The sequence below is a fragment of the Scyliorhinus canicula genome, chromosome 26 (genome assembly GCF_902713615.1).
Source record: "Scyliorhinus canicula chromosome 26, sScyCan1.1, whole genome shotgun sequence".
In the NCBI taxonomy this organism is placed as follows: domain Eukaryota; kingdom Metazoa; phylum Chordata; class Chondrichthyes; order Carcharhiniformes; family Scyliorhinidae; genus Scyliorhinus; species Scyliorhinus canicula.
The window spans coordinates 12841009-12853056 of NC_052171.1; the positions used below are offsets into that span (position 1 = coordinate 12841009).

The window sequence follows — 12048 nt, forward strand, 5'->3', positions numbered from 1 at the left end:
TTGAGAGATGGTGCAAGAGGGGGGGGATTCAGATTTTGGGATATGGGAATCGGTTCAGGGAGAGTGGGGGGCATTACAAATCGGACAGTCGGCACATGCGGAGGACTGGCATCAATGACCCAGGGGCGTTGTTTCCGAGCGCTGTTGGGGTGAGTTTACTAATGTGACAGGGGGATGACGGGCAGTTTGAGGGTGAATCAACATCTGGAACACGGGAGGCTTTCAAATGTCAGTTGATTAGCATTCAAGACCGGTATGTAACCGTGAGGATGAAAGTTAAGTGTAGCAAGTACAGGGGACCGTGGATAACGATGGATATTATGAACTTTGTCAAAATGAACATGGTAGCATGCGTCAGGTCGAAACGGGTTAGGACAGTTGAAGCCCTTGAAGAATACAAATAATATAAAGGAAGTAGGAAGGAACTTAAGGTTAGGAAGGCTAAATGGGGACATGAAATGTCGTTGTCAAATATCATAGAATCAGAGAATTTACAGTGCAGAAGGAGGCCATTCGGCCCATCAGGTCTGAAACCGTCCTAGGAAAGAGCACTCCACCTAAACCCACACCACCACCCTATCCCCACACCATCACTGTAACCCCATCTAACCTTTTTCGGATACTAAGGGCAATTGAGCATCGCGAATCTACCTAAACTGTACATCATTCGACTGCGGCAGGAAACCGGAGAACCCGGAGGAAACCCACGCAGACACGGGGAGAACGTGCAGACTTCGCAGAGACAGTGACCCAAGCCGGGAATCGAACCTGGGACGCTGGAGCTGTGAATCAACTGTGCTAAGCCATATGCTACCGTGCTGCCCCAGGATTAAGGGAACTTTGTGCACATGTAACGAGCAAATGGGTAGCCAGAGTAAGGGTTGATCCATTCAAGGATATTTGAAGGAATCTATATATGAAATCAGTGGAAATGGGTAAGATAGTAAATGAGATAGTATTGCCTCAGTATTCACCAAAGCAAAGGACTTGGTGGATGAGGAGCATAGGGTAGAGGATGTAGATATTCTGAGTCATGTTGATATTAATAAAGTGACGTGACGTGTTGGTCATCTTAAAAAGCATTAAAGTAGATCAGTTCCCAGGGCCTGATGGGATCTATCCAGAAAACTGAGGGAGGCCGAGGAGGAAATTTCTGGTGCCTTGGCAGTAATCCTTGTTACCTCATTGGCTACAGGTGAAGTTCCAGAGAATTGGAGAGTAGCCAATTTTGTTTAATTTATTTATGAAAGGCAGCAGGGATAATCCAGGAAATTATACGCCGGCGAGCCTTTCGTCAGTGGCAGTGAAATTATAAGTATAGATTCTGAGAGACAAAATTTATTCACATTTAGAAATAAATGGCCTTATTAGTGGTGGACAGAATGGTTTTGTGAAGGTGAGGTCGTGCCTCACTAATTTGATTGGGTTTCACGTGGAAGTGACAAAGCCGCAGATGAGGGAAAGTCAGAAGATACATCAACTCATGGTAGGCTGGTACAAAAGGTGAAGTCACATGGGATCAGAGGAGAGCTGGCAACGTGGATACAGAACTGACTTGGACATAGAAGTTTGCAGACGACACAGAAATTTGGAGGATTTGTGGGTAGTAAAGAGGATTGTCAGAGCGTACAGCAGGATACGAACTTGGGCGGAGCAATGGCAGATGGCGTTTAACCAAACAAGTGTGAGGTAATGCAGTTTTGAAGGCCCAATGCATGTAGCAATTACACAATAAATAGTAGAGCTCTTGCGAGTTCTGACAGGCAGAGAGATCTGGGCGTGCATGTCCACTGATCACTGAAAATGGGAACGCAAGTGGATAAGGTGGTCAAGATGGCATAGGGAATGCTGGACTTCATCGGTGGGGCCATTGACGATAAAAATGGACACGTCATGTTGCAGCTGCACAGGACCTGCTTTAGGACTCATTTGGAATATTTGGTCAATTTTAGTTGCCACTCCACCAGAAAGACGTGGATGCTTTGGAGATGGCACAGAAGAGATTTACCAGGATGTTGCCTGGTATGGAGGGCATTTGCAATCAGGAGAGGTTCAATAAGCTCGGTCTGTTCTCACTCGAACGACGGAGGCTGAGAGGCGACCTGATAGATGTGGCCAAGGTTCTGATTGGCGTGGACAGAGAGGAAAGTAAGAAATAACGAACACTGGCCAAGTCTGTCTCAGGAAACATTGCTTTAAACTGGACACAGCAAAGCTCACTTAAGGTGAGACCAAACGGCAATTGAAATTAATCCCAATTATATACTGAAATAACTGAAACTAATCATCACAATTATTTCAAAAATGGATGCTCCAAATATCACTGAATTCACCACAGTGCAAAAAGAAATAACAACGGCAAAAGAAAATGCATCAAACGTACCACAACAAGTATTAGGAGAAAATCAAAAATCAAATGTCACTGATTTAAAGGAGCAACCAATTACCAATTCAATTATCCAGACCAAAAGACATGTCCAGTTAGCAAGACCAATATCATTTTCAATTAACACCTTTATGGTGTTGAATCAGTTTAATGTTTTGTCGCAGTTGACATCGCACCAGAAAGCAGATGTTAGCAATGTCCCATGTTCGATTTTTGGCTTGGGTCACTGTCTGCCGAGTCTGCACTTTCTCCCCGTGACTGCGCTTGTTTCCTTCGGGTACTCCGGTTTCCTCCCACAAGTCCCAAAAGACGAGCTTCTTCGATGAATTAGTAATTCTGAATTATCCCTCAGTGTCCCCCAACAGGCGCCAGAATATGGCGACTGGCGGATTTTCACAGTAACTTCATTGCAGTGGTAAAATAAGTCTACTTAAGGTCATAAAGATTATTATCATCTGAAATAAATAGTAACAAATACGCGACATTAATATAATGACTCGATTTTCACAGTCAGAGACACAGATCCGAGAATATAATAGAAGAGCAATGAGAGGGGGACGCTAAAACTTGTAATTGCCGAATATTCAGAGTCCAGTGAAGGAAGTTTCATTGAAACAAGATGAGTTCTGGAAAAGGGACTATGGGAGTTTGAAAGAAAAATCTAATTTCTGGGAGAATAAGTTGCATTTTATTAGTTAACTGATACGATCAGGGTTATTCAGTCATTGAAGCAGGCATTCACTCAATTCAATAAATATGTGTTTTACATAGATACATAGAATTTACAGTGCAGAAGGAGGCCATTCGGCCCATCGAATCTGCACCGGCTTTGGAAAGAGCACCCCACCCCCTACCCAAGGTCAACACCTCCACCCTATCCCCATAACGCAGTAACCCCATCCAACACTAAGGGCAATTTTGGACACTAAGTGCAATTTATCATGGCCTAATCCACCTAACCCGCACATATTTGGACTGTGGGAGGAAACCGGAGCATCCGGAGGAAACCCACGCACACACGGGGAGGATGTGCAGACTCCGCACAGACAGTGACCCAAGCCGGAATCGAACCTGGGACCCTGGAGCTGTGAAGCGATTGTGCTATCCACAATGCTACCGTGCTGCCTACCGTATTGTCACAGCACGGATTGAAGTCTCTGTCATAGCTGTTGAAATGTTGAAATTAATAATAACAATTTCAATAATGCTGCAACCTCAATGTCCCTGTGGCCTTTCCTCATGATATATATTCAGGGTTTTGACAATTAAAGGGGAATGCCCAAGATTGTCGGAGGCAGGAGGAGACGGATCAATTCACACAGACATGCGTGATATATTTGGAATTATTGATCAAATAGATGATGTTGTCTTTGCCACCATTGGTTTTCCTGATAAGTGATTATAATCATTGCAGTTCTGCAGTTCTGGTTGTGAGCTACCGTCTGTGCTTTACTCTGTGACTTTAATGGTACCAGCCTATGTAGTGGGCACCATTATTCAAGCACCCGATGAACAATTAACATTTTTATGTCAACTCTCTCAAGTGGGTTTTAAATGCGGTTTTATTCTGCTCGCCAGTTCATGATAAACTCAGCGGACCTCTGAAGTATCAGGCTACTGATTTTCTTGGGATATTGTGCAATTTAGAATTAGCCCCGAGGACTGCAAATCTCTTGTAAGTAGCCGTAGCAGCCCAACAGTAAAGAGGAGGCCATTGGAGAAATCTCTTACGAGTATGTATCTGCAGCATCCCTTTAGCAATGAGGAGTTTATTCGACAATTTCTTTCTCGTAGGTATCAATTGTAACCCTGCAGTCAAGAGGATGCCATTCGGCAAATCGATTCTGCATCAATCCGCTGCAAGATCATCCAACCGAGGCTCAATCCCTCACCCTACTTTACAAACCCCACTTAATCTGCATATTGTGGACACTAAGGAACACTTGTTTTAGCATGGCCAATCCACCTAACCTGCATACCTTTGGACTGTGGGAGAAAACGGGAGCAGCTGGAGGAAACTCACGCAGACACGGAGAGAACGTGCAAACTCGACCCAGACAGTGACCCAAGCCAGGAATCGAACCCGGGTCCCTTGCACTGAAGCACTGTGTGCACATCCATCATTTCAAAATAATACTGAATATGTATCACAGTCGATAATACCGCCCACTCCCCACACAAAACCGCCTACCGTCAATTGACTATGGGGACACCCCTGGAAAGCGGGCAGCAAAATCAAAGAACCCTCCCACCGGGTTATTCTCTCTTCCAACCTCTTTCATCGGGCAGGAGATGCAAATTCTTAGAACACGGAGTAATAGAATCAAAAACCGCTTCTTCCCCGCTGTCACCAGACTCCTAAAGGACCCTCTTTGGACTGAACTGATATCTCACGCAATTTCGACTCCACATGGCTCTGGAACATGGCTGCCTGTGAAGTGGCAACCGTGTCCTGAGCCTCGGCCAGGACCGGCACATAATGCGCCAGGCCTTGGACATGCTGATCCATAGCCAAAACCCTTGGCACGCATGGTCGGCACCACATCCTGCTCCCCCACGTGGTTGGACTGTTCCACCTGCTCCTGCAGGTGCTGGGTGCTCGTCGACAACCCCTCATTTAGCACCTGGCTCTATGACTGCATCTCCACAATCGATGGGACCGTCCATTCCAGAAACCAAACCCGTCTGCCGCTCCTGGTGGTTATGGGCGGCCTTTCCCTGGAAGAGGGAGATGGTGAAACAGAAAATGGCAGTGTTAGATAGTCCAGGGGGTGGGAAGGTGGTGACCTCAGTTGCCAGGGCACCTGGCAGTAGCGACTGGTATGGGTGCCGGCATGTGGTGCAGGGTGGTGGTTCTGATGTCCTCCGAATAGGGGGGCTACCGGGTTACGAATGTGTGGGACTGGGTTAGAGTTACGGGCAGAGTGGTGCTTACTCACCCAGCCCGCGCTGAAGAGGTCGTGCAGATTTTTACGACTATGCAGGCCGATCCGAATTGTGTTGCTCGTGGCCTCTGCCACCTGCGCTCAGGCACGGCGAACAATAGCGGTCGGCAGCCTCCTTTCCGAGCTGGGCATCTGTGGAATGGAGTACCACTCTCCTCACTGCCATCTTGTTGACTTGGATGGCGTGTGTGAAGAGTGAAATGTGTATATGCGGCTGCAGTTGTCAGCCCCCTGAGCGTTAAACACAAATCCGGCAGGCAGGTTTTGTGGACTTCCACGACAGCAAGACTAGCCCCGCACCTGCACTAATTCAGCGACTGCACCAGCATAATGTGGAAAACTGCGAAGAAAGGATACTTCAGTCCAGGGTTATTACCTGAAAGTGCTGGGGATATTGTTCGGAGAGCCTGGGGCGTGCGCCAAAAACTGGGAGGAGCACATCGCCAAGACCAGACAGAAACTGGGCTGAAGGGAGCAACGCTCCCACTCCATTGCGCGCAAAACCCTAGTCATCAGGTGTGAGGTACTCTTGGTGTTGCTGTATGTAGCGCACGTCTGGCCCATTACCCGACCCAATGCCGAAGCAGTCACCCGAGCCATCTTCAAATTCATCTGGAGAGCCAAGATGGAACGTGTCCAAAGAGACACCACGTACCAATCTCGGGATCAAGGAGGGAGAGAGTTCTCCCTCATCTTGATGGCCACCTTTGTGCAGCTGCATCAAGCTGTGCGTGGACACCCGGTAGGCAATCACCAAGTATTACTACATACTGAGGTTCTACCTCTCCGCGGTGTTAGGAAGGATGGCTCTGGCCTAGTTGCCGTGGAAATGAAGGCTGCAGAGGATGTTGGATTGTTCCCTGAGCAGACAGTCAGTCATCTGGCAGACGCCTCCTCGTAAGCAAACGTCAAATACAAAAACACCAATCTCAGACATATTAACGTGTGTGCCTGGGCAGGAAAGACTGAGCGGCTGGCAGTCCTTTAGCAACTTCCACTGCCGTTGGCAACCTCCAAGCAGGTCATTCTGGACGGTGACTTCAATTGCATCAACGATGCGGCTAGACGATCCGGCAGAGCCGACAGCAAACTAGACACTACGTCCACACTCCTGATGGAAACGGTAAAAGACGCCAAGCTGCTCAACGTCTTCAGCAACCCTGAAGACGGAGCCCAGCGTGGATACACATGGTCACGGCCAGACGGGTCTGTCCGCTCCAGGATAGACTTCTTCTTTGTGTCCCTTGCTTTCGACGTTAAGCCGGTGTTCTTCTCTGACCACTCCTTATTCTGGTTGACTGCCACCCGATCCTTTGTCCCCTTCACGGTCAGGTCAGATTACCTGAAAGTGCTGGGGATATGGTTCGGAGCGGCTGGGGCGTGCACCAAAAACTGGGAGGAAGGCATTGCGAAAGCAAAACTCAAACTGGGCTGGCGGGAGCAACGCTCCCTCTCCACTGCGGGCAAAACACTGGTCATCAGGTGTGAGGTACTCTCGGTGTTACTGTACGTGGCGCAGGTCTGGCCCATCACTCGGACCAAGCCGCAGCAGTCACACGGGCCATCTCAAATTCATTTGGAGTTCCAAGATGGACCGGGTCCGAAGAGACATAATGTACAAGCCTCTAGATAAAGGAAGGAGGAACGTACCAACGCCGCCCTCATCCTGATGGCCACCTTTGTGTGCAACTGCATCAAGCTGTGCGTAGACCCCGGTATGCAAACACCGTGTCACTACATACTGAGGTTCTACCTGTCCCCGTTGTTGCGAAGGATGGGCCTGGCCTCATTGCCGCGGAACGCTCCAAGCAGTTGGATCGTGCCGCAACACCTGTCCTTCGTGGAAATTGTTTTGAAGAAAAACACCTTTGACCACAAAGCAATGAAGCAGTGGTCAGCACGTAATGTCCTCGAGACCCTCAGGGAAAAGGAGACTGTGGAGGACGTTGGATGGTTCCCTGTGCAGACTGTCAGAGCCATCTGGCAGAATGCCGCATCACCAGAACTTTCAAACAAGCACGAAGACCGAGCTTGGCTGGTGGTGAGAAGGGCCCTCCCTGTCGTATTCTTCATGTACACCCGAAGGCTCAGCTTCAATGCACGCTGCCCTCGGAGTTAATGTTGGGGAAACGAGACAGACACACACCTCCTTGTGGAATGTGCCTTTGCAAAGCAGGTCTGGAGTGAGATGCACGGGTATCTGGCAAGATTTATCCCGAGCAGCTCTGTAACACAGGGCTCTGTGTTCTACGGGCTGTTTCCAGGGACACACACCGAAACAAATATCAACTGCTGCTGGAAGGTCATCAACTCGGTGAAAAACGCTCTTTGGTCTGCCCGAAACTTGCTGATCTTCCAGTGCAAAGAACTGTCCTCGACCGAGTGTTGCAGACTGGCACATTCCAAGGTCCAGGACTACGTGCTGAGGGACGCACTCAAGTTTGAGCAGCTGCCGCCAAGGCGCAATGGGGGTAGACCACTGTGTAAGGTCCTACCAGCAAATGTTCACCGAGGGGTTGGTAACAGTGTAAAACCCCTCGGCCCGGGTCTTCAATACCACAATGTATGAATGAAGCAAAACAATGTATATACTTAAGAAACAACTGTAACTTATTGTAGGATACGTGTGTAACCTTACCCCAATTGAATTGAAGAAAGGCAAATCAATGTAACTCGGATGGAAATGCACTGTGAAGCCAATTTGAAATGTTCTGTAAAGTTTATGATACATTTTATGAATAAAGTATATTTTTTGAAAAAAAAAATCTGTTCTGATCAGTTTAATATCTGACATGTACCCTATCTAGGAAGGAAATATTAAATTCATTTTTGGGACTCGGAGATGGTCCAGGGTTTGCCCCTTCCGCTCCAAGCATCCACCTTGTCTTGCAGTGCTTCCAAGAATGTTGGCCTCACATCGTTCCGGGGAGCAAAACGTGCAATATCAGATCATGGCGCATAAACAGCCTACTCCTTTTCATTCATGTCAAGTTCTCTCACCCTGACCAATCTAAGGACTTTCAGGCTCCAAAGCACTGCTAGATTTTCCGCTGGCGGCAGCTCGCGTACTAAAGTTGCGAGCCAATGGTCTTGCAGCCTTGCGGCAAACCGGCTCCGTTTTCTGCTCATATGCCACACAGTTTTCCTGCTGGTTTTTACAGGCCACTCACCTTCACTCCATTTTGCCGACTTGCGTTCTCATCACTTCCTTTTCCACAGCTCTTCATCCGGCACAACAGGGAAGTGTGGCGTCAGCAAAATGGCTCTCAGATTTGGATGGATGTATGCCTTCACGGCGTCTCTTTTCATCCTCCTGACGCAACGCCCAAAACACCAGGGTGGAGCTCGGGGAGCCTAGACATTGCCCCCTGTTGAATTTCGCCAGTACATGTTGTGTGCACAGATTGCATTTTGCTCGGCAAAGCTGGAGGTTTCTTCGATTCCCTGGGTTGGGTGCCACTGGGCCTTCACAGCGTCTTCCTTTCTTCTGGTGAGTACTGGGGGAGGAGGGCAAGGCGATGACCCCCTGTTAGGGGTTTGCTGGTACTGCACACAGAGTCTCCACCGTGTTCGGCCAAACTGCAGGTCTATTGACCAACCGTCACCGGAGACTAAATGTTCCAAAGCACAGTCGAGGGCAGCAAAGTGCAGCTGAATGTCGGTTGGACGAGGAGGACCAGAGCCATAGGCGGCAAATATGGGCTATCGCTTCTCGGCCCTTTGGTTAAGATCAAGTGTAGCGCACTTGATCGGGGGAAGCTATGGATTTAGATTTTGATGTCGATCGTGGATTGGAGAGACTGAGGACTTTGATGAAACGTTTGAGCTCGATTGCTATTGGTGGATCTTCATGCTGGTCTAAACTTTTGGTTTGGGCCTAACGGCGGTAGTGAAGAGCCAACGTCGGAGCTTTGGCCACTGCTGCATCCCGACCACCAGGCTGGGGAGTGCAAAACACTGTCCGAGTCACAGTGAGGAAGTCGGAAGGGAAGTCGCCTGTGGATCGAATCTTCTTCGCGAAGTGGGTACTGATCGACTCCTGTGGGTTTCAAGCAACAGATATCTACTGCTTGCAAGATTGCCCCAACAACGGTTATTTTGACGTCACGTTCAGGAACGTTGCTGATTGCATCAGGTTCTTGGACGCGTTTGAAGAAAAAGGCAACCAGAGCCCCCTGTCTATCCTGACTGCGGAGCCTCTGTTCACGCTACCGTCACAGTGAAACCGGGTTGTTGCGCTGCACAGGTACAACCCCCACGTCCCCGTGTCTGATGTGCTCACGTTCCTTGCCAGGTACGTCGACTTGAAAAGTGACAGCGTACAGCTGGGACAAGCGGGCACCAGGTCAAGGTAACACTGAGAACGAACGCCAATGGAACCATCTTGCATCCACCCTCCAGGTTCGCCATTGGAGGAAACCGAGGCTACCTCTACTCCCGGGGGGCAGCCACGAGTATGTCAAACCTGTGACAAAGCGGGGCACATGGCTGCCAACTGCAACGTCACCTTCTGCAAATACTGCAAGCAGGAGGGGCACGTGACAAAGGACTGTAAGGAAGACAGGCACTGCAACCTGTGTGTGGAGGCCGGCCATCTTTACAGGGCCTGCCCAAAACGAGGGGCAACCTATGCGAAAATCATCAGCGGTAGAGTCAAAAAGGCAACCACACAGGAGGTTCAGGCACCCTCCATCGACAAAGACACCCCGCCACCGAATTCCGAGATTCTACAGAAAGGCCCTCAACAGAATGTGGAGGCCCCAGTACAGCCTGACAAAACAACCCATCTGGCGAGGAACACGCGACAACCGAGGTTGGAACAAAGAGTGAAGAGCGCTGGGAAACGGCGGGCACAAAAGAAGGAAAGAGGAAAGAGATGCCGACTAGACTTCTCTTCACTTCCTTTTCCACAGCTCTTCATCCGGCACAACAGGAAAGTGTGGTGTCAGACTGAATGGCTCTCAGATTTGGATGGATGTATGCCATCACGTCGTCTCTTTCAACCCCCCTGACGCCACGACCAAAACACCAGGGTGGAGTTCGGGGAGCCTAGACATTGCCCCCTGTTCCATTTCGCCATTACATGCTGTGTGCACAGATTGCATTTTGCTCGGCAAAGCTGGAGGTTTCTTCGATTCCCTGCGTTGGGTGCCACTGGGCCATCACAGCGTCTTCCTTTCTTCTGGTGAGTACTGGGGCAGGCGGCTCAGACGACGGCCACCTATTAGGATTTTCTGGTACTGCACGCACAGATTCCACCGTGCTCGGCCAAACTGCAGGTCTATTGACCAACCGTCAGCGTAGACTAAAAGTTCCAAAGCACAGTCGAGCGCAGCAAGGTGCAGCTGAATGTCGGTGGACGAGGAGTACCAGAGCCATAGGCGGCAAATATGGGCTACCGCTTCTCGGCCTTTTGGCTCAGATCAAGTGTAGTATCTGTTCTTATCAGTTTAATATCTGATATGTCCCCAATATCGGGACGAAATATTAAATTGATTTTTGGGACTCGGGGATGGTCCAGGGACTTGCTCCTTCCGCTCCAAACATCAATCTGGTCTTGCAGTGCTTCCAGGAATGGTGCCCTCACCCCGTTTTGGGGAGCAAAACGTGCAAAAGCAGATCATGGCGCATAAATAGCCTCCTCCTTTTCACTCTGTCAAGTTCTCTCATCCTGACCAATCTAAGGGCTTTCAGGCTCCAAAGCACTGCTAGGTTTTCTGCTGGCAGCAACTCGCGTACTAAAGTTGCGAGCCAAAGGGCTTGCAGACTTGCGGCACACAGGCTCCGTTTTCTGCTCATATGCCACACAGTTTTCCTGCTTTTTACAGGCCACTCACCATCACTCCAGGAAGGCGACTTGCGTTCTCCTCACTTCATTTTCCACAGCTCTTCATTCGGCAATACAGGAAAGTGTGGAGTCAGACTGAATGGCTCTCATGTTTGGATGGATGTATGCCTTCACGGCGTCTCATTTCATCCTCCTGACGCCACGGCCAAAACACCAGGGTGGAGTTAGGGGAGCCTAGACATTGCCCCCATTTCGCCATTACATGCTGTGTGCACAGATTGCATATTGATCAGCAAAGCTGGAGGTTTCTTCGATTCCCTGGGTTGGGTGCCACTGGGCCATCACAGCGTCTTCCTTTCTTCTGGTGTGTATTGGGGCAGGCGGGTCAGACGACGACCACCTATTAGGATTTTCTGGTACTGCACGCACAGACTCCACCGTGCTCGGCCAAACTGCAGGTCTATTGACCAACCGTCACCGTAGAGTAAAAGTTCCAAAGCACAGTCGAGCGCAGCAAGGTGCAGCTGAATGTCGGTGGACGAGGAGTACCAGAGCCATAGGCGGCAAATATGGGCTACCGCTTCTCGGCCTTTTGGCTCAGATCAAGTGTAGTATCTGTTCTTATCAGTTTAATATCTGATATGTCCCCAATATCGGGACGAAATATTAAATTGATTTTTGGGACTCGGGGATGGTCCAGGGACTTGCTCCTTCCGCTCCAAACATCAATCTGGTCTTGCAGTGCTTCCAGGAATGGTGCCCTCACCCCGTTTTGGGGAGCAAAACGTGCAAAAGCAGATCATGGCGCATAAATAGCCTCCTCCTTTTCACTCTGTCAAGTTCTCTCATCCTGACCAATCTAAGGGCTTTCAGGCTCCAAAGCACTGCTAGGTTTTCTGCTGGCAGCAACTCGCGTACTAAAGTTGCGA

The 12048-nt window shown here is 49.4% G+C and overlaps 2 non-coding genes and 1 pseudogene across 2 annotated transcripts; all 3 read left to right on the forward strand.

Moving 5' to 3' along the window:
* Positions 1–8076: 8076 nt before the first annotated feature.
* Positions 8077–8248, forward strand: LOC119957607 (annotated as a pseudogene).
* Positions 8249–10728: 2480 nt separating this feature from the next.
* On the forward strand, positions 10729–10919 carry LOC119957647. The gene has a single exon (XR_005458875.1). It is a non-coding gene; the product is annotated as a U2 spliceosomal RNA (small nuclear RNA).
* Positions 10920–11695: 776 nt separating this feature from the next.
* Positions 11696–11886, forward strand: LOC119957649. The gene has a single exon (XR_005458877.1). It is a non-coding gene; the product is annotated as a U2 spliceosomal RNA (small nuclear RNA).
* The last annotated feature ends 162 nt before the right edge of the window (positions 11887–12048 follow it).